The following is a 23,552-nucleotide window of genomic DNA, read 5'->3' on the forward strand; positions in this document are numbered from 1 at the left end:
AAGAAATAATATAGAGTAGGGACTTGGTCTTGGTGGGCAGAGAGTTAGTTCCCGTCAAGATTCATGGGAAAGTTGGGATGACTATTACTACATTTCCAAACTCAACGACGAACTTTGGCCTCAACCGATCAAAATAAGTCGCATCACTCCTTTCCTTAATACTTGACATTGTACTATATGCATGTTAGGATAGGATGCATTGCATAATGATTTTTGCATTAGAATTAACCACATATGATGTTTCCCATGATAGATTAGATTGCATATATTAAATAGATAAAAAACGATTTATGAGCTAACATTAAGCATGGGTGATCATTAGGCACCGTGGAAAACATGTTGCCTCGTGGTTTTGATCTTTGACATGTGCAGATAATAGGTCTACAGTGACCAAGAGATTGTTGGAGTTCTTGTAACCTCCAGTTCGAGCAACCTCATCCACTTCTTCGAGAGATCACGTCCCAGTTGGAGCCAGATGTTACCCACCACTTTATGGGTGATATCCGAAGGAGATATTTTTCTCAATGATGAGCCTCAACTAGCAACTAGGAACCCCTTGATGCCTCATACTAGCTCGTTGTGCCATTTCTCTGCCACCTAAGCCAGCCATGTGGTCCCTCATCCACCTGTATTGATCGTATGTTTGAAGATGGGCCTCCCAAATCTAAAGGTATGTCTTGTCATTTGGTAATTGAGTATTGGGTTTACTTATCATGGATACTTCTGGGTATGGATTGATGGGGGGATTTGGCGGAAAGAGTGGGCTTAGTTTGTGCTCTTGTCCCCTTGATCTCTTTTGGTTTCTACCCTTGGATCTTAGTCCCGTAGGATCTCGTTTATTGACCATTTGGTTCTAGGGTAGTACTACTTGGGAAACCTCGACTTTGGGTGCGTGTTTCCACTCCTTTATCCACACATATTACTCCCTTTCTGCTCACTATACCCCCATTCATCTTTTCTCCCACCTAGGTCCACATTCTCGTTCCGGGTCCACATAGGGCTAGCCTCCCTATCCCCTTGCCCCCACCTTGGGTCAGGCCTATAATGATGCCCTAGAGGTTGAAGCAATTTAAAGAAAAAGTGAAAAGCATAAATGGCCACATTTAACAGGAAATTATACCACAAAATGCAAAAGATGGTCGAGACAAAAATAATTAGCATGTGGGAAAAAGCCATTACATGCACTCTACCCTAATCATTTGCCATCACCCTTGTTCCATAGGCCCTAGACGAGCCTCCTTTATCATTCAGGAACCCATGATTGTCCCAACCCTTGGAGGGCAATGAACTTCCCTACCTAAAAGGGGGAACCATTGCTATATCTTACACATTATGCTCTTGTCCTTTGAGCCCCGAGCAATTAATTAAAGAAAATTCATAAAAGGAAAAAGATAAATGAAGAAGGGTGGAAAAATCAAGGTCGGGCCACCTCATGTACCACGATTGCTCCCTCCTATACATTACATACCTAGGTGTGGGCTTCCCCTTATCTAGCTACCTCTATGCCCCACTATGTAGCCCAAGATTTCTCCTCTCATTCCCTATTCCATTCCACTTATTTATCACTTCTCACTCCCATTAAAGGGATGTACTTTGGACATACTATCCCCTTTGGGCTGAAGCCACCTAATATAAGGTACATGGCTAATTGCCTTCGAAGCTTGGAGACACTAACACATGCCAAAGCCCACTACAGAAGGGCATGCCATTATGAAGTGCCCACGTTGTTACACATAATTTCTAAGCTTTTTACCCTGCTATTTTAATGATTGGTTGTACTGGAAGCCTAGGGGATGCATTGGATCTTATGCAGGTTTACACGTGGTTTCCATTTGAGTTTGGTTTCCCTATATGGAACCCAAACCCCCAGAGGTCTACATTAACACATGTAGGGTGTGCATAGAGAGCCATGGGCCTCCACAACAGCAGAAAGCACTCCACGGATTTCATGGATGCTCAGAGATTACTAGCGATCCACTTTTGGGATGATAATGATATGCTTGGTACATTATGCCCAACAGACCCCCATATGAACCCCACATTCTTGACAGGTGTCACAAGACTTGTACAATGTCATGGCAGCATTCATTCCACCACTTGGACCCTTGCAGAGGATGTCTGATTCATATGGAGACCCATGGGGTCATCTATGTGCCCTCATACCCAATGGGAGCACGACAGGTCTACAACTAGGAGAACAAGGGGCCACCCCGTTGTCCATACCATTCTGAGGAATTTATTCCTCCATATGGAACTTCAAGATATTATTGAGCCTTTAGAGTGCCCTACGACATGAACATATCATTATTTGGTCCCTTGTGAGGCTTGTTTTTACACTCATGAGCTAGTTTGGTGGGCTTGTCACCAATAGGGGTTTTATTTGCACATTATTTTATCATTAGGGGCTAATGTAGGCCCATAGGCTAATTCAAACTAATTAGAAGGCTATATATTGATGTTAGATACACTTATTTGAATCATCATTGGACTTGGGATCTCTCTAATCATAGAGAATTTTCGCACTTTTTCCTTGGTGGATATTTTTGGAGATGGATGAATTTTGATGTATGGGTTTGGGCTATTTCTCGTCTTGGAGCTTTATTGAGCAGACGAAATGCTGGTTGGATATACTCTATAACGTTGTAAGTAAATTTGGATGCTATTATTGTTGTTGCTGCATACTGCTAAAAATAGGGCTAGTTGCTACATTATCGAAATGTGGAATTGAGCGTGTTTTAGCTAATTTAATGTATGGGCCAATGTTATATGAATGAAATGTCCTAGATATTTATTTATCTCGAGAAGCTTACATCATTTTCTTTGAAGTATAAATGCTTGAAGGTCACTTTTGTTTTCTTTCTCTCAATCTTGGATGAAGTTGACTTTCTAGGCCTCCTTGATCAAGAAACCAAGTTCTTACTCATCATTATCCTTGACTCCATATCCCCAAGTGAACTAGGCATTGGTCCCTCAAAAAGGGTGATCATTTCAACCCTCTTTCAACCATTTTCCCCTTTTTCGCAAAGTCTAGCCCCATTAGGTCACCTAGGGTATCAGTTTCTCGGGAATTGACCCAAGGAGAAAATTCGATCTCCTATAGGCTACCGTGCTAGTGGGTCTCCTCCCTCTCCTCCAAATTTGAGGAAATTCTAACAGTGGAATCTCTGGGAATCTCAAGCCCGAACTCTATTATCGAATTGTGCCTAGGAATCCCCAAGGATAGACTTCAATAAGATCAATTCAACCTTTAGAAGAAATTATTCTTGTTTGGTCATTTCCCCTCACCTTTTCTAGTATAGGAACATCATTGGTTGCTATATTCCATCCACGAACCTGGGCTGGGTCCACTTGGCCTCGTGTGGTCCCACTTCTCAATAAAGACTATTTGTCAAGGACCATTTGGGAATCCAAGTTTCCCAAGGATTATAGGGATTGAGAAACTTGTTCATAAGCCTATCCTTTCTCCCTCAACCCTCCAATCCTCACCCCTTATCCTTGGTGGACCAAGTCCCTTGCTTAAAGAGCAAGCAAGCTCCATTCTTCATTCCATCCTTGTGAAAGGGTTTTCAGGGTCACTTCTCACCTATCCATTGACATATACTTTACAAGTGAATCCCTACACTATCAGGACTCCTCCCATCGATGAAAGTCCATAAAGAGTAGGGAGACTTAGCTGTGGTGATAGTGGGCTAAGCCTCCACAGTTGCCCTCTTAGGAACCCCTTTAGGTCCCCTGCTGTTTTGAGTGGTAACATTGCCTACACTGACTTTAGGTGTAGGGAGATGGTTTATAACAATGTGTTTTTCGTGTAAAATAATTTATGTTTCTTTTGACTGGAGATGTGTTTTTGATGTAAAATAATTTATGTTGCTTTTAACTGGAGATAATATTTTTCCTTAGGCAAGTTTCCTGGCAAGAGGTGTATTAGTTTCATAGATACTTCATGACACCTTGAATTTAATAAATGAATTAATTAAATTTTAATGTCCACAAGACTAAAAGTAGTCTATGGGACCACTAGCCTCCCTGCTTTTCACCTTTTGCAATTCAATCCTTTTCTTACTCAAATTAATGATGATCTGACCCAACCTTCTAATAGTCCCCTCATTGAAAAGACAATGCCATGGAACAAATTTAAAATACTGTCGTAATTGTCTCTGATGTCTCTGAAAGCATCACATTCCAAAATGAAATGTTTTTACTATTCAACTACTCCAAAAGTGCAAAAAGTACACACCGGTTCTTCCCAAGCTTCTTTAGGTCTTTTACACATACCCGTTTCGCACCAAAGTTGACACGAGTTAGTTCTTAATTGAGCAATAAGAATCTTTCTCTCCGTGGAATGCTAGCTCCAATGTACTCTTTTTGTTGAAGATCATAAGTGGGGTTGAATCCTTGAACATAGTACTTCTTCTTTCTACCCAACTCTTTTCCCCATATACACTTACGGAACTTCTCCATAACAAAATTCTTTTAACTCCTTGCTATTTGTGGGACAAAAATTGAGGTAAATATTCCATTTTGCACCCATTTGTTGTTTTGTCTCATCCGTGATTTCTTTCTTTCACTCATGCCTTCATTGAAGATAAATTTAGGCCATCTACCTACTCACATTTGCTCAATTCTTTTTAGGTACCTTATGAGATGCACCATAGCAATTGCTTCGATGGAGCTACTCCTATTTCACTCAACATTATCTCATAAGGAACTGAACTTTTTATTTTGAACTTGCTCATGATCAGGGGTTTTTGGATTTTCTCAATTTGCTTCCATTTTGAGACAGGGATGTTGCTAGGCCACAGTTCCCACCCATATAATATCACTAGACAAACTAGTAGCCCAAAAAGAACTTTAATTGTTTTCCAATCCCATAACTCTGCCTCTCTGCATCTATTTTGAAGAGCATATAATGCTTTCCATAGTCCTAAAATTTTGTTCTTTCTGCGATCCTCCAAATTAAGATTGTCGTTGAAATCAATCTCGAGGTACTTGTATTCATTTACTTCTTCAAGAATGTTTCCTTCAAAGAAGAATGTATGTTGGCTCTGCTTCCTTTTATTTGAGAAAATCATTATTTTGGTCTTGCAGATATTGACTTGCATCCCTCCTCTTTTACAAAAATGCTCAATGGCATATAGGTGCAACTGCAATCTCTAGGCCGATTTAGCAATCAATACAAAGTCATTAGCATATAAGAGAAGCTTTATCACAAACTCCCCCAACAGAACACCATCCCCACCTTGCAGATTTAGAAACTCTTCCAATTTATCAATATATAAACTAAAAAGAGTAGGGGATAAAGGGAAACCTTGCTTGACTTTGATGTCACTTCTAAAGCTTTCTGAAATGCCTACTGAAGTTCTAATTTTGACTTTCACCTCTTCATAAATCCTATGGACAACGACTCTATAATGCAAAGGAATTTTAGGTTCTTCCATTCTGCTCCACAACTTATCTCCAAGGACAGTGTTAAATGCCTTTTTGAAATCAATAAAATAGAAAAATACTTCTTCTTTGTCCCCCCAAACCTTTTCAATAATGTGTCTCAATGTAATACCAGATCTACTGTAGAATGTTTCGGCCTAAAACTTGCTTTCCCTTTTGCACTCTTTTCTTTCACTTCTTCCCACGTACTAGTTCTATTTTCTACCATGTCGTTGAAGATATTTGCAAACAAAGGATTGATCATAATGGTTATATAGTTGGAAGGATTATTAAGTTCTCCACTTTTAAAATGGGGTATTGCTAGACTAGTTGTCCAATCTCTTGGGAACCCTTGCTGAATGACGTTGTTGAATATTTCCATGATGTGCGGTGCAAGAATATTCATGTCATGTCCTTTCTCAAATGTATTAGTCACGGGGTGCAACTACACAATTTTGGCATTATTTTTGGCTTAGAAGGAGGACCCCACACGCAGGAACTTACGAACTATAGGAAATTCGACTTTATTTTTGGCAATTAGTGGAATGTGGGGGCCACCCACATGAATAATTCGAATTGGCCAAGGAATACGTTGGAGGGAAATCAAACTAGTGGAAGGAGGGGCCCACAAGAGGCTAAGGGGGCCCAAAGTGATAAAAGAGGAAGGAGCTCTCATTTTGCAACATTCTAATCATTTGACAAACAAACTTACCTTTGTATGCTCTGCTGCTTAGCGAGTCTACCGGTTGTTTAGCCACGAGTCTTCCGCAGGGAAGATTCAACCTCTACTTTGGGGGACTATCCGTGCCCGCCCTAGGGAGGTTGTTCCACAGAGATTGCAGGAGTTCCAACATCGATTTACAGTTCACCCAGCCACGCAGAGGAGGAGACTGCGTACTTTATGGGCAACTAGAAATACGCAAAAGAGGATTGAGCCAACCAGGAGGTCCCTAGCTTGCTGGGGGTTCTGGGAGCAGGAAAGGTAGAGGGCTGAGGACATTTTCTCAGAGTTTTGCATCCATCCAGTCAGTAATCACAGAAGTACGCATTTCTGGGCAGAGGGATTGCGCAATGGCCTCTAGCAGCAATTTTGTGGGGTTTAGAAGAGAAGCCATCCGGGCCAATGATCATCTGGGGAGCAAGGAATCAGCTATCACAGGTGAAAGCAACATTTGAGGGGTGTTTCCAGGTTGTTTCCTGCAAATCAAATTTGGCAGTAGTAGTTGGAGAGGGGCTCCAAGGAGGCCGAAAATCCAAATTCAAAACCAGAGAAATTCCCTTATGGGTTATGTTGGGTTTCGTCCAAGGAGTCTAAGGCTGAAAGGCCAAAATTTTATGGGCAGTTTTTTGCCACATTCGAGTAGGTCGAATTTAGTAGATCAACAGTTTTACTGGGACAACGACAGTGCAGAGTTGGGCAGCAACTGAATGTCCATCATCTCAACTATTCCATCCCCTGTTTTTGGTCCAACTTGTCCTTGAGACAAGCCCAGGTGCACCATTTCATTTATGTATTGTACTTATTCTCTCATATTTCATAATATATGGCTCAGCAGTTCCAGATTTACAATGTTTCATGGGTGTTTAATGCTTGTTTTTAATTTTATGCTACTGCATTGTTTATTTATTTGGAATATCACTTAAATCCCTACTTGGGAACATTACAGTGGTATCAGAGCCTAATTCTTGGCTTAGCTATGGGGTTGGTTTCTTATGAGAGGAGAAGACCGAGAGAACATTACTTACCAAAGGCAGAGGTACAGGAGTAGAGAAAGGGAGCTAGAAATTACAACAGACATGGAGGAAAAAGAGAAAACAATGGCCAGAGAGGAGGAAATGACAGAGCCCAAGAACAGGGAGGAGATGGCTTTCAATAGCCTCTTGAGGGCTTTGAGTGACTTGGCCAAGGGGTAGAAAAACATGCTGGAGGAGATCAAATCACAGAGCCGAGACAGAGCCACACCTAGAGGGTTTTTGTGTGGAGAAACTTTTGGGGCTTCTCATCCTTTCGATCATCCCTCACTAGCAGCGCAACACCCTTCAGTGAGTGTGCCCACTAGGGCTACACTACCCTCCTTCGTGCCAATAGCACAAATCAAACCAGCAAGGGAGGAAGACACTCCCCAGATGGGGGATTACTTCAGAGAGTGGCAAGCGATGGATGAAGATTTCAAAGAAGCACTCTCCTTCAGAGATTGTTGTAAGCTCAAGCAGAGTGAGAGGAACAACGGGTATGGAGGAAAGGGGACCCAAAACTATGAGCTACAGAGAACTATAGGGAGGATGTACTTCCCTACATTTGATGGCACTGCCAAGTGCATAGCCAGGGCTTGAGTTGAAAAGATGTACACATACTTTCAACTCAACCAGATGACGGAGTAGGAGGTCATTAAGATGGCAGCGCTGCACTTGGAAGGGGAAGCCCATGACTCGTGGTTTCATGCCTAACCACTTTGGGGTAGGCCCAAATAGTTTCTTATGAGGACTTCCCCAGGAGGGTGGTGGAGCGATTTGATTAGAGGGATCAGGAGGCATCTTACAGGGAGCTAACACAACTGCGCCAAACAGGCAACCCAGAGCAGTACTTTTCCTGATTTTTTGCATGTGTCAGTGATGGTCCCAGATCTATTCGAGGCCAGGAGGGTATACACCTTCATTGAGAGCTTGCCTGAGCCTCTGCGTGGATTGGTGAAGTCACGCAAACCCTCTATGCTGCACGAAGAGGTGGTGTACACCAGAGACTTGCAGGGGGGCATCCCCAAGACCAGAGCGCCATTTCCTGCACGGACCCCTTCCCCACAGAAGGTGCATGAGACTAGACCCCCACCACCGAGGACCACACATGGGAGGGGGAAGCTAGATGACGAGACATGGAAGGACCTCTAGAGGAGGAAGCTATGCTTCACATGCAGAGATCCCTAAGCACCAGGCCATAGGTGCACAGTGGGTAGAGCACATTACATTGAGGTCTTTTCTGACAGTGACCAGGAGGATGAGGTGGAGCTGGATTGTTGTAGGACAGATGGAGAGAGTTCGGGGGACAGAGGACCACCACCATCACCTCCACAGGGAGGGGCATCCCTTGCCTCATCAGGGGGAGTCCTTGCTTCTCTATGCGGGATTCCTAAGTTTTTGACACTCAGGATCAGAGGTACAGTACAGGGACAAAGGGTGTCGGTACTAGTGGACAGTGGGGCTACCCACAATTTCATTGATGCATAATTGGTCCAGAGGAGGGGCCTCACCAGAACAGAGTTTGAGGGGTTCTCCGTCCTAGTGCTAGGTGACCGTACCATCCAGTCTACCAAATATGTGCCTTTCTTGATAGTAGTTATAGGAAACTACTCGATGACAGACCATTTCTTTGTGGTCGATGTGCCAGACACCAATGTGGTGATGGGTGTCCAGTGGCTGTATTCCCTTAGGCGAGTCATGACAGATTAGAGGAACCTGATATCGAGTTCACGGGGCCAGATGGAAAATTGGTGGTCTTGAGAGGCATGCAATCTTATCCGCCTAGGACAGTTTTGGCCCACAATATGGAGGCAGATCTTCGACATGGGGACATTGCATGGGCAGTCAAGTCGAGGATCTTAGAGGTTGGGGGATAGGCACAGTGACCACTAGCTTACATACAACCTCTATTGGATATGTACGCAGTAGTGTTTGGGGGCTTTCCACCAAGGTAGCCACCAGATAGAGGGTTTGAGCACACCATTAAGATGGAGCCAGGTATACATGCAATCATCACTACTCCTTACAGGCACCCCAAAGCCTATAAGGACGAGATAGAGAAGGCTATTTAGGAGCTTCTTGCTTTGGGTTACATCAGGCCTAGTTCTTGTCCTTTTTCTTTTTCCGTAGTGTTGGTGAAGAAGAAGGATGGGACCCTTAGGATGTGTATCAACTACAACGCCCTTAATAGGGAGACCCTCAAGAACCGGTACCCCATTCCCCACATTGATGAGCTGATGGATGAGCTTAGAGGAGCCAAGTACTTCTCTAAGATCGATCTGTGTTTGGGGTACCACCAGATCAGAGTTCGGGATCAGGACATCCCGAAGATAGTATTCTGGTGCCGCTATGGGCACTTTGAGTTTCTGGTCATGCCATTTGGGCTGACCAATGCTCCCATCACATTTCAGTTTTGCATGAACCATATCTTTCGAGGGCAGCTGAGGAGTTTCGTGCTAGTATTGTTTGATGACATCCTGATCTATAGTCGGACATGGGAGGAGCACCTCCAACACTTGGAGGAGGTACTACGCATTCTAGAGGAGCAACAGTTTTATGCCAAACTCTATAAGTGCAAGTTTGGATTGATAGAGATGCTTTATCTCGGACATATCATTGGAGCAGACCGGGTCCGGGTGAAGGTTCATGAGGAGAAGATCCGGGCCATCTGAGATTTGCTAGTACCTCGACGTGACTACACTAAGAGGCTTCTTGGGCATTTGCACTTACTATAGGAAGTTTGTCAAAGGGTTCTCATAGCTAGCAGCACCCTTGACCGACTTGACCAAGAAAGGGGCCTTCGCATGGACTAAGGGAGTACAGGCCGCTTTCAATTGCCTCAAGGAGGTGATGAGTAGTTGCCCTGTTTTGACACTCCCGGATTTTTCCCAGCCATTCACGGTGGCGTGTGATGCATCAGGGGTAGGAGTTGGAGCCGTATTGTCACAGGTGGGGCACCGCGTAGCTTTCGAGAGTCGGAAGCTCCTACCGCATGAACTGACATATACCATATATGACAAGGAGATGCTGGCCATTATGCATGCATTGGTCAGTTCCACCAGTACTTGTTGGGCAATTGATTTCGAGTGAACACTGATCACAACAGTCTTCGACATTTCATGGGGCAGCAAGGCCTCAATGATAGGTAGCAGAGATGGGTCAACAAGGTGCAGGCCTACGACTTTGATATTGAGTATGTTCAGGGTAAGAACAATGTGGTTGCTGATGCTCTATCCAGGAGACCGACTGGGTTATCTCTTATGAGCATCTGCCAGGATTGGAAGGCTCAGCTGTTGGTAGAGTACTCCAAGGTCAGGAAGGCCTGCGAGGTGCTGGAGGGCACACATGTAGATGAGCGTTACTGTGTGATGGATGAGGTCATCTATTACAAGGGGCGCATTTACTTGGTGCTTAACTCGCAGTTGAGGGAGAGGGTACTTCAGGCATCTCACGATTCACCACTGTCCGGACACCAAGGGTTCCAGAAAACTTACATGGTTGTTCGGGAGAGGTTCACGTGGAAAGGCCTCAAGGAGGATGTGTTGCAGCACATAAGGGAGTGTGAGGCCTGCCAGTGGAATAAGGGGGAGCTGACTCACCCTACAGGGCTATTACAACCACTTCCCATTCCAGAGGGGAAATGGGAAAGTATCTCGATGGATTTCATCATTGGGCTCCCCACGGTATAGGGGAAGGCTTGCATATATGTGGTGGTCAACAGGCTGATCAAATTTGCCCACTTCTTCGCCATCCCCACTAGATACACGGCTGCCCAAGTTGCCAAGTTGTTCTTCCGGGAGGTTTTCAGACTACATGGACTCCCCAAGAACATTGTGAGCGACAAAGACAGTAGATTTATGGATGGATTTTCGTAGGAGCTCTTCAGGTTGGGTGGGACGGATCTCACTCCTAGCACCAGTTATCACCCTCAGACTGACGGCTAGACGGAGAGGGTCAACCAGTGGTTGGAGGGGTACCTAAGAAACTATGTGACAGGTCAGCAGAGGATGTGGATTCGGTGGTTGCACTTGGGCGACTTATGCTACAACAACACCACACGCCACATGTCTATTAGTATGACTCCTTTCAGTGCCCTTTATGATTATGATGCTATGACTTTTGTTCATGTTATTTTCGGAGACAACCGGGCCCCAAAGGCCAAATATTGGGTCCAAGAGAACCAAGATATCCTCAAATCTCTCAAGGATAACTTAGCGACAGCCTAAAATCAACAAAAACTGTATGTAGATCGACATAGGATAGAGAGGCACTTTGAGAAGGGGGACTTAGTGTACCTCCAGTTGCAACCTTATAAACAGTCTACGTTGAAACAAAAGGGAGCCGAGAAGCTACAACCATGCTTCTATGGGCCCTATTGGGTGACTAGGCGGGTTGGAGAGGTGGCTTATGAGCTAGATATGCCTCTGAGGAGTAGAATCCATAACGTATTTCATGTCTCATGCCTGAAGGTGCTGGGACAACAGGTGACCGCAACAGTTGATCTACTCCCATTGGATGATGAGGGCCATTTGGTGTTGGAAATAGAGGCCATTCTGGAGAGCAGGGAGAGGAGACTGAGGAACAGAACCATCAGGGAGTTCTTGGTACGATGGAAGAACTTGCGATGAGGATGCCACTTGGGAGGGTGAGCACATATTGGAGCACCTGACTTTAAGGTTGCTTGAGGGCAAACAACATTTGGGAGGGGAGGACTGTCATGTCCCTTCTCAAATGTATTAGTCACGAGATGCAGCTACACAATTTTGGCATCATTTTTGGCTTAGGAGGAGGACCCCACACACAGAACTTAGGAACTATAGGAAATTCAACTTTATTTCTGGCAGCTAGTGGAATGTGGGGGCCACACACATGCATAATTCGAATTGGCCAAGGAATACGTTGGAGGGAAATTGAACTAGTGGAAGGAGGGGCCCACAAGAGGCTGAGGTGGCCCAAAGTGATAAAAGCGGAAGGAGCTCTCATTTTGTTGCATTCTGATCATTTGACAAACAAACTTACCTTTGCACACTCTACTGCTTAGCGAGTTTGCCGGTTGTTTAGCCACCAGTCTTTCGCAAGGAAGATTCAACCTCTACTTCTAGGGACTATCTGTGCCTGCCCTAGGAAGGTTTTTCCATAGAGATTGTAGGATTTCTAGCATCGATTTACAGTTCACCCAGCCACGCAGAGGAGAAGACTGCGTACTTTCTGGGCAACCAGAAATACGTAGAAGAGTATTGAGCCAGCCTAGAGGTCCCTAGCTTGCTGGGGGTTCCGGGAGCAGGAAAGGTAGAGGGCTGAGGACATTTTCTCATAGTTTTGCAGCTAGCAGTCAGTAATCATAGCAGTGCACATTTCTGGGCAGAGGGATTGTGCAGTGGCCTCTGGAAACAATTTCGTGGGGTTTTGGAGATCAGCCATTTGGGCGAAGGATAAGCGAGGGGAGCAAGGAATCAACGATCATAGGTGGAAGCAGCATTTGAGGGGTGTTTCCAGGTGGATTTGTAGGCTGTTTCCTGCAAATCGAATTTGGCAGCAGTAGCCAGAGAGGGGCTCCAAGGAGGCTGAAAATCCAAAGTCAAACTAGATAAATCACCTTCTGGGTTTTTCTGGGTTTTGTCCAAGGAGTCTAAGGCTGAAAGGACAAAATTTTCTTTTTGGGCACATTCCAGCAGGTCAAATTCAGCAGATGAGCAGTTTTGCTAGGACAACGCAATGTAGAGTGGCGTAGCAACTGAACAACCATCATCCCAGCTATTCCCTCACCTGGGTTTGGTTCAGCTTGTCCTTGAGACAAGCCCGGGTGCACCAATTCATTTATATATTGTACTTATGCTCTCATATTTCATAATATATGGCTTAGCAGTTCCAGATTTACAGTGTTTCATGGGTGTTTAATGCTTGTTCTTAGTTTTATGTTGTTGCACTATTTATTTATTGGGAATATCACTTAAATCCCTACTTGGGAACATTACAATTCATTCCCCACTTTAGATATTCTATTTGAGTTCAGCGAAGTCCTTTGCCTTCCCTTTTTTCAACTTCTTAATTCTTGTCTCCACTTCCTGTAATGTGAAAAGCTTTGTAGTTGTGTTGATCTTGGGAGGAGGCTTATCCTCTGATTCTTTCTCATAGAGTTGTCTTGCATAGTCAAACCATTGATTGGATGTAATATTATTTTCAGTTTGCTTCTTCCTTGGTTGAAGTTCTTGCCAAAAAAGATTTGGATTATTCTTGCCTAGATATATTAACTCTTCTCGCCTTGTTTGCATGATCTCATCTTTTTTCCTTTTTAAATCTGCTTATATAACTTTACATTCATTTTTTCCTCGCCTGCCTTTTTCAAGGTTTCCCTTGCCATTTTGCATTCCTCATCAAACCAAGTATTTACAGGAAAACAATTTGATTATGACTTCCTATTTTTTGCTCTTTTGCACTTCTCAAGTCCACCTTGAATAATATTTGTTAACTCATGACTGTTGAGGCTTTGGGAACCACTCTTCCCCTGAGGAATTGATCTCTCCAACATTGATTTGAAGATAGTGCAATTTTCTTGTGTTAAAAGAATTTTGCCCTTTGATATCAATTGTTGAGAACATTGGGTTTTTCTCCTATGTTGTTTTTCTTCTAACCAAGCTAACTTTATATAAATTGGGTTATGGTCAAATTTTAAGTCCCACATATGCTTTCCAATCTTAACTTCATCTATCCTTTCTATTAAGCTTTGTGAACAAATAACATATTCAACAACACTTGCCCCATCGTATGTGTTGCAAGTAAAGTTTCGAGACCCTTTACATCTATCTAGACCATTGTAGATAATTAAGTTGAAAGCACCACACAACGTGAGCAACTCCTTTCCAAAATGATTGGTAACTTTGTCATCTTCTTAACATCTCAACCATTAGGGATTCTCTTCTTCAATGAGCCAGATAGAATCGTGATCCTCTTTGCAACAAATAATACTAGCTTGCTGATTTGTTGTTCTAGCATTGAAATCTCCCACTAAAATAACTTCTCCCTACTAAGACTAGCAATTGCCCCAAAAGGTGCAAAGAGAGGCCGATAAGTTTTTTAAATTTGAAAAATGTTATGAAAATTGGAAAAATGGTATGAGGAACACATTTGTAGATATGTATGCCATATGCCATATGTATTGGCAAATTTAAATTTTATATAGATATTGTAAAGTATGAGGAACACATTTGTAGATATGTATGCCATATGCCATATGTATTGGAAATTTTAAATTTTATATAGATATTGTAAAAGATGATATCTTTGATAATTAATTACAAATTACATTACAAATTATTTTTATCATTTATATTTATATGTATAAGTTATGTAAATTTTAAACCACCCTCGACCCGTCTTAATTCGGAATTTACCAAGAGATTAAATTTTCTTTCACTTTAAAAGAGGTTTGCATATCAAGAGATTTGATCCCTCTTGGCTTGGTAGATCCCTCTTGGTTTGGTAGATTCAAAGTTATGATGGATCTAAGCTGGTTTAATTTCTCCCTTTAAATAAGCTTCATTCCACATGAATATTATGGATTCTCAATGCCATGAATAATTTGTATTATTATTATTATTTTATTCTTATACAGTTAAAATATTTACATTACATTTATGTTATTATTTAAATTTATTTTATTTTTATATAATTTGACATAACCAAAATAATAAATATTACATTACAACATCACTAAAAAGACATAAAAATAATTAATAAATGTAAAAATATTATCATTCTTAAAGGACCTTTTTCCACTTTAATTTATTTGTTAAAAGGACCCCTTCCACTAATAGTAGATGTAACTTATATCACCTAGTAAAGATGATCCTTTGTTCATAATGACCTATAAGTTAATGACCATAGGAAGGATGGTCTTCTTAACAAAGAAACTAATGTGAAAAAATGTTAAAACGTAGCATTGTAAGGTCTCGATTAACTTCTATGTCTGCTAAACTTAATCTACAAGTGATTGATGCATTTTGAATGGTTCTTTTATATTTGTAATATTTTTTTCCTTTTAATGTGAAAATCACATTAAAGTGTGATGAGGTGTTCCCATACTCGAGGCAGGAACCGGATGAACTCTACAGGTAATTCATTGTTAAGATGGGAGGCAAGTTGCAACAAAATGGATGATCCCTACAGGTAATATAACAAAACAAAGTGCAATTTTTAAACAACAATCTATAATAATTTGTAGTACTCGAGTGATTTTCAGCCAAACATAAAATCAAATAGAGTTTTGATCGAAACCAAAAGTTAGAAAAGGGCTTTAAGCCAATTTTTCTGCCTATTATTTAAGCGAATTTTTGGCTGGTCAATTTTTTTTATAACATGTTGGGCCAGACCAAAAAATCAAAGAGTATTTTAGAACAGGCCCAGAATTCGGGTCGCAGTTCAAAAGGTATTCTACAAAGTTAAAACAGAGTTTGGACCTACAATTCTTGGGATTAGGCTTTGAATGACCATTCTCATTGGTCACCGAACTCGGACTTGGCGAGGGATGATCGGAAGGACCATGGACTGGAACTTTGAATGTCTTGGGCTTAACGTAAAATAAATACTTAATCAAATTACAAATGATTAAGTTATCCATTATACACCAACAGGGCCTTGGTTCAGTGCCCACAAACACGCGTTAGGGCACACATAGTAGAGGGTCATAACAAGTAAATAACTATACAATTACATACTCTATACTGGTACGTCCATTTATCATGACAAGTTTAAAAGGAGATCCTCTTTCTCAATTTAAGCAAAAGTTCAACACAGGTGTCCTGACAAACATATCATACAAGTTTAAAAGGAAATTCTCTTTCTCAATTTAAGCAAAAGTTCAACACGGGTGTCCTGACAAAAAACATAAAGCTTCCTTTTATGCACTGCGTCTATTTAAAAAGGACAAAATCTATTGCACCTTTTCCCATGCAGAAATACTAAAATTTATCAGAGATGTTCAAGGCCTGAAGTTGTGAACAACGCCTATCATCATTAGAATTATAAACAACTTCAAAGGAAAATTAAAAAACCTTTCCAAGCCCACATGCTTTAGAATCATCTATCCAACAGATCCAAGTGGAACTTTGAAGTCAATTCTTCTCTACCCTTCTAGCTTTCCGACCAAGAACCAAGGAATCTACCCTTCTAGCTTTCCGACCAAGAATCAAGGAAAACACATTTACAGAAGGATCATATGGGATAATGAAACAGAAACTCTTTATAAATCTCCTCTTTTTTCCTTTTTTGGTGTATATTTAAAAGGGATATTTGTATCCAGGGAAAATGATTCAACATTCTCATCAAAAGGCAAAATAGATTCTACAATCCGTATGATTCAGTTCTCCAATTTCTAGTGATCACAACATACAAACAACAGGATGGGTACAAAAGTTTCCTTGCTCTTCATGGGTAGCTTTTCAAGGGGTGCCTAAGATTCAAAAACGGTTATAATACAAAGCATGCTTATTTAATTGCATAGAAATTCTCCGACCCCTACAATTAAACAACAACATTCTGTACTTCTTGCCTTCTCTCTAGATGCTTGCCCAGTAGTTCAACTCTCTAACGCTCCAATTCCTTCTCTAAGGCTACTTCTTCCTGTAACTGTTTTAGCTTGATCTCCCTCCTCTTGTTGTCATGCATTTTAATAAGTTCTTGCCTCTCACATTCATATTCTTCAGAATCTTTGAAGCTGCCTTCAACTATCATTTTTCTTCTTGCAATCTCTTCATCAATTCTGCAAGATAGCAAGATCACAAGCAATGCTTGACACCATTAAAAACAGAGAAGACGTATATCTGGTAAATTAAAAGTGATGCCTACAAATAACCATATCATAAAAAGTGCAGAAATCCATAACCATGTCTTAAAAAGTGCAAAGATCCTTGAGCCCCTCAATAGGCAAAAATATTTTCATTGATATCTTAAAAAAATTTCCTGGCCTCTGCCTTCTATGAAAACGAAAAAAGTTAGTATAAGAAAGTCAGAAATGATGACAATAGGAGAGAGACATGTGGCCAAAGCATAGCTATGAATACTTCGATTTTAATGGATCTAACAAATGTATGGGCAATTATAAAGTATCATTGAAAAAATCTAGCATATTATCTTTACCTTGCAATCTTCTAGTCGGTTGTCAAGTTATTACGATGGGACAGGACCCAAGCAAACGATTCCAAAACTTATTGAGCTCTGAATATTTATGAAATATTTTAGCATTTTAAACTTCTAAATATTTTAAAATATATTAGAAATATTGTTTTCTTATTTCCTAAAATTTTGAAAAGTTTTGTTTCCAAAACCAAAATTGTTTCACCGCTTAAAGAGTGTTTGCCTTCAATTTAATTTTCACATTCCGATACTATCCATCACCTCATTCTATTTTTCACCTTCGGGTGCTATAAGATTCAATAAAAAATGGGGAACTTAAGATACCAAAGATGAGTCAATTTAACAGGCTAAAGTTGCTTTAAAGAATGAAGTATTGGGTTTGTTGGTCTCCCATCACATCATAGAGGTTAAAATTAAACTTCAAAAAACTGTACTCTCAAACTCTTGTATTTGATTGTTGGTTCCACATCACATCATACAGATAAATTAAACTTTAAAAAAATGGCCCTTAAAACTCTTGTATTTGATTGCTGGTTCCGCTTCACATTATAGCAGTTAGCAACTTAGCAGTTAAAATTCAACTTCAAAAAATTGGCCTGTCAAACTCCTCTTGTATTTGATTGCCAATAGGAGGAAAGTCAGGGACACGAGATTATAAGTGTCCAACATGGGACACATAGACCCCTAAAACAGGCACATCAGAACAAAGTCACATTTTTTAATGTTCTGAGATTTTTTTTTTAACATTTATTGGTGCCCCAAGTCTTAAACATGTCGAGGCTTGCATTATCTGAGTGCCAAACCCGCATGGGCATGTCTTGCATAGGGCACATTTCCCATGAGTGTCCAATATACTAGGGATGCAAGGCTGCGAGGACATTTCTTGCCTAAAGGGGGGTACTTTTAGGTATCCAATGTTCAAATCAAGACTATATAAAATATGTATATATTGGGTGAAAATATTCACATTTTCTAAGCATTCATCTCCATGGGTAGTGTATGGAAACTACGCTAAAAGGCATGCGTCTACATACGAAAGGCCGGAAATTGATTTCCAAGGAAATTTTCATTATTAGTGGAGTAACCAACCGATCAATTTCATCTAAATCTTGACGTTTCCCTTTCCTCCATTTTGACTTGCATTATAATGTATACATGTCAGTTTCAGATGAGAGGCCTACTCAACTAATTGATGGATTTGTACAGAAGGATCACTTGTGTTTCCTTTGTTGGACCAAGTTCAAAGTTGGTGCTTCCGGCATGAATGTTGCCTATATTAACTTTAAACCAAACTCGTGACATATATTTCCAGCAAGGATGTTGATTATGCTTAGCCTTGTTTGGTTGTGTATGAAAGTGGTTTGGACCAAGTATGTAGCTGGTTGGAGCTGAGTATGCAGCGAGTATGGTACTATGTGGTTGACTATTGGTGAAATATCGAGGCAAGAGTACTGAAGGAAAAATGGCTTCTATTTCCCAGGCATATACAGAGGACAAGGAAGTCCAAGCAATTCTTTCCCCAAGAGTAAATGACTCATACCAAAGCCAAAAAGAATTGTTTGATCGCACAACATTTTTAATTTTAATGCTTGACTAGTTCACTCTTCAAGATCTAAGTAGCTCGTCAAAACATTTTGCAAGCCTGTTACAACACTGACCACTAAGAATAAGTGTATTCTACCCTGCTAGCACCCTGAACAAAGCAAGGTATTATTACAATAATATACAGGCCAAAACAAACATGTTGGTTGCTCTAAACTCTAGGAACTGAAGGAAAAAAAAAGCATTCTGTGCATAGATGATATATAATAAGTTATTTCCTAGAAAGAGTAAATAGATGAAAATCAAAGAAAGGTCCAAAATAGAAAGGAAATTTACTTGATCTGTTGTTCCTGTTGTTCATCATTCACAACTTGTGCACCTTTTGGGAGCTTTGCAGACTTAACTTCAAGTTGGTGACAACGATCTAAGCGTGCTTTCTTGAACTCCTCTTCCATCTCTTCCATCTCTGATTCTCTTTTTGTAATATCGGCATTCAGTTGATCAATTTGTTCTCTATAACTTTGCTCTAAATAATCCATCTGCCCACAGTTTTCAATTAGCATAGCACTCGTGGGAACCTCAAAAAAACAAAAGAAGATCAGTTCTGAACAAGACATATATAGTTAAACATATTGGGTTTTAACATTAAAACTACATGTCCAAAGGACAACAACAGTTTAAGCCTGACATAAAATTATACACAAGGTGCAAGTCCAAGACACTAACTGAACTACTATATGTTGTTGTGTTTCAACTTCCATATGCTCTAGTCTCAACCATAAATTAATCATACCTCTTTCTTGCATTCCTCATGCTGCTTTGTAGCCCTCTGTCTAATAATCTTAATTTCTTCATCTTTCATACGCAATTTTGATGAGACTTATACTAACTGTCTCTTCTAAATTTTTACTGTGCCCCTGTTGTTTAGCAACTTTAGTCTTAAACCAAGACGACTTCTGATTGTCCTCATCCATTCGCTTCATGGGTTCCACAACCATTTTATGATATGATCTCATCTCATACTTCAACCTTGCTTTGCCTGCAAAATACTCTTGCACTGTTATAATAGCTCCAATAAAAAATAAAAAATTACTCGCTAGCATCATAGTACATGAACCAAAAAGCATCTCCCACCTAATGTGTCTTAGACATTACACAATCAATCAAAGAATCTTGCTGTGCGTAATCAGACTTTCCTAATAAATAATGTGTGTATGCTTAATGAGCTCTTAACTATGTTAGTAGACACCGAGAAATTTGTTGCACACTTTAAATTAGAAAAAAAAATTCTGCAATCCACCCCTTTGTGATACATGTCATATAGACTTCAAAGAAGTAAGTAATATAAAGTTCAAACCTTTGGAATGTCTGTTGAAAATTTCCATCTCTTCTTTTGTTGCGAAGTAACCATATAGTACACGTTTTCCACCTGGATAAAACCATACCAGACGTCGCTCCCAGTCATCTTTACCTCTCCCTTCCTTTAAACACTGTTTCTGTAACCGCTCTGCCTCCAAGTATCCCATCGCTGATTCCTCAAATATAAGAAGACTCATTCCACGATGTCCCTTTGGCCCATATGCATGTCTTGCCTTCATGGCTTTATATCCTTTGAAATACTCCAGTAATTCTTTATTTCCCATTCCAATCCACTGGAAAAAAATAAACAATTTCATGAAACCAAAGCATAAGAAAATAAACAATGCACGCAAAGACTACACTGTGGCCTTCTCTACAGGAATCGATCCCAGAACTCGCTGAAAAGTAGATTTTCCATGACTTTCTCGATATTAAGGGATTGAGCAGAATTTAAATCAAACCCATCACCATGCATATCCTTCACCACAGATTCTGCACCCGTCGAACCTCCCCCTCTTATCGATTTTCCAACTAATATGACATCTACCATTTCTTGCAGATTAACAAGCTCACAAATTACTGCTTTCCTTGATTCCCTCACAAATGAATTCATGCCCTGCAAATCAAAATGCGTATTATACATGTCAATTTTCTGCCACAATCTAAAACATTAAAAATGTGACCAGACAGTGAAAAAGATGTTAAGATCACTCAATGTTGCTGAACTCTTAGCATTCAAGATATTGAAAGAGTATAAGCTATAAAGAACTGATATAGAAACTAAAATAGGGGTTTATACGAAAATTTAAAGAAGGTTTTGAACCATAATTCAAAAAGGGTTTTGACCCAAACAGAAATTCACACTAGGTTTCCAGCCAAACATAAAATCAAATAGGGTTTTGATCGAAACCAAAAGTTAGAAAAGGGCTTTAAGCCAATTTTGCTGCCTATTATTTAAACGAATTTTTCAGTGGCCAATTTTTTTTATAACATGTTGGGCCGGACCAAAAAATCAAAGAGTATTTTAGAACAGGCCCAGAATTCGGGTCGTAGTTCAAAATATATTCTAGAAAGTTAAAACGGAGTTTGGACCTACAATTCAAACCGAGTTTTAATCCAACATAGGACATTCAAATACATACTTGAATTGTGTCAAGTTTAAGCAACAGTGACATTATGCCCTCGATGATCTTCAAGTGTTCCTTCTTATTCTGAAGGATCGACTCCAAACGATCAACAAAACGCCATCATATATCTTCGGCCTTTGCCTTCACATCCCATATAACCCTTAAATTCTTTAAAGGTGCACCCTTCCTGGTGAAAAACCCTTTGAAATCTGACTGAATTTTGTTGGCTGCAGAAGTCTCATCCAATAGAGGAACCAAAACCTTCTTAATCCCTGAAGATGATACGAGAGTCTCAGAATTGACGGGTATCGAAATAACCTTCTTGGGATTAGGTTCTGAATGGCCATTCCCAATGGTCACCGAACTCGGACTTGACGAGGGATGATCGGAAGGACCATGGACTGGAACTGTGAATGTCTTGGGCTAAACCTTCGGAGCGCCCCAGAAATCATATTTGGGTTTTGTTGGAGTCACATTGGATGCAGCGTAGGGATGAGCAATGTAAGGACTACACTGCGGCCTTCTCTACGGGAATCGATCCTAGAACTCGCTGAAAAATAGATTTGCCATGACTTTCTCGTGATTAAGGGATTGAGCAGAATTTAAATCAAACAAAATCCTGGAAATGTTGTTGTTATCTGGATGCCTCTGCAAAGTAAATATTTATAGAGAATGAGTTCGATTCTGGAACTTTTTGGAGGCTCATTTCACTTCACGTTCAGTTCAGTTCGTGGAAGAGCAGAAAGCGGAAAGCAGGTCCCCGTGGAGGAGCAGAAATCAGGAAAGCAGTTTTGGTGAGGGAGAAATAGTCCGAGATATTTAACCTGAATAGATGTCAATCAAACCATATAAACATATGGCAGATGTCAATTAAACCAGATGCGAGTTTGATGCCAGATGTCAATCAGAGAATCAAAAGGTAGACTACTAAACTCATCCAAAGGAAGGCCTATTGGCCTAAATATGCGGCAATATCTTGCTTTAAAGCTGCATATGGGTCTTTGTTTTCTGCCCCTTATTTTTGTAAGTTTTTGAGACTTGAGGTGCAAAACAACATGCTGCAATTCTTATGTGGTTCACATTCTCTATTATTTTGAACGATAAATATTGTTTATTTGTATCTTCTTTCATTAAAGGAATGTGACGACCTTCTTTTTCTTTCACTAAAACAAGTATTCCTTTGTACCATTTGCCATTTTCTGTTGTCTTGTTCCAAACTGCTAATTTCAAATAACCATCAAACCTAGGAGTTTTACAACCATCAGGTTCAGGAGTTTCTGTGAGAGAAATTATGTCTCTACCTTCTGCAATTGGCCCTATCCTAGTCCCCTCCTCCAGGGGCAACCTCTACAGTTTCAACAAATTAGACTTAGGTAGACCTGGGTAGGATTTGATTGCTACGCGGTTTGGAACACAAGACTCAAATTTGAGTCTTCACCCCTTTTCATCCATGTTGATCTTGTTGTTTTCCTCCCTATTGTAGAATTAACTTTTTTTCTTAACTGCCAACTTGCTGTGCTACTTTGTGATGAGGCCCAAACACTACAATAATTTCTTTACCATTGTACAACCATGCTCTTTTCCCTTCGTTTCTTGTTGCTCTAATTTTCTGCACTTCTTCTCCTCTCCTCTTGTTTGCTAGTTAAATCTTCATCTAAGACTGAAAATGGTTTACTCTTCTTTATTTTTACTGCTCTTATTTGTTTTCTTTCTTTGGGACTATTTTCTTCTTCTTTGTTCACATTTAAAGCGAGCAAGTCTATGCTTTAGAATGCTCCGATATTGTTTTGCATTTACCCAAATCCACTTCCTTGTTTTGTCTGCTGAAGCAATTTTGACTTTACCTAAATGATTTTTTTCCACAAAATCTGAGATTTCCTTGCCATTGTTTTCCATTTTGGGATGAGGCCACATGTTAAATATCTTGTAAAACCCTAAACCCTAATTCCATGGCCACTCTCCAAACCGAAAACCAGAAAGCAAATCTGTTAATGTCTCTCACAGACACAAACACATTTCATTCCCTCTTCCGGTCTTTGCTTCTGCTTTTACTTCTGCTTCTTCTCCGCCACTTTTGCTAAGGCAAACCGCATTTTTTGCTATACCTTGTATAGGTAGATTTCCTGACGTGGATTGTTTTAAATTACTATTCATGTTCTAGTCCATTAATGACAGGATATGTTCTAGTCCATTAATGACAGGATACACCGCACTTTTGTTTCATTATTTATTTAT

The 23,552-nt window shown here is 40.4% G+C and overlaps 1 protein-coding gene and 1 pseudogene across 4 annotated transcripts in view; one reads left to right on the forward strand and one right to left on the reverse strand.

The window, feature by feature from the left end:
* Positions 1-23,552, forward strand: part of LOC149142953 (DNA-directed RNA polymerases II, IV and V subunit 9B-like) — a 233,023-nt gene that overhangs the window by 83,605 nt on the left and 125,866 nt on the right. The window contains exon 1 of one of the 4 annotated variants that reach the window (XM_089447553.1): positions 23,079-23,431. The exons of the other annotated variants lie outside the window; for them this stretch is intronic. The gene's annotated coding sequence lies outside the window, so the exon portion shown is untranslated. Of the gene's footprint in view, positions 1-23,078; positions 23,432-23,552 lie in introns of those variants that run through there. 4 annotated transcript variants of the gene reach the window in all.
* LOC149142954 (protein SUPPRESSOR OF GENE SILENCING 3 homolog) lies at positions 16,678-23,203 on the reverse strand (annotated as a pseudogene).

Source organism: Pinus tabuliformis, chromosome X (genome assembly GCF_031772625.1).
Source record: "Pinus tabuliformis cultivar Carrire ecotype Pingquan chromosome X, CPIR1, whole genome shotgun sequence".
Classification (NCBI taxonomy): domain Eukaryota; kingdom Viridiplantae; phylum Streptophyta; class Pinopsida; order Pinales; family Pinaceae; genus Pinus; species Pinus tabuliformis.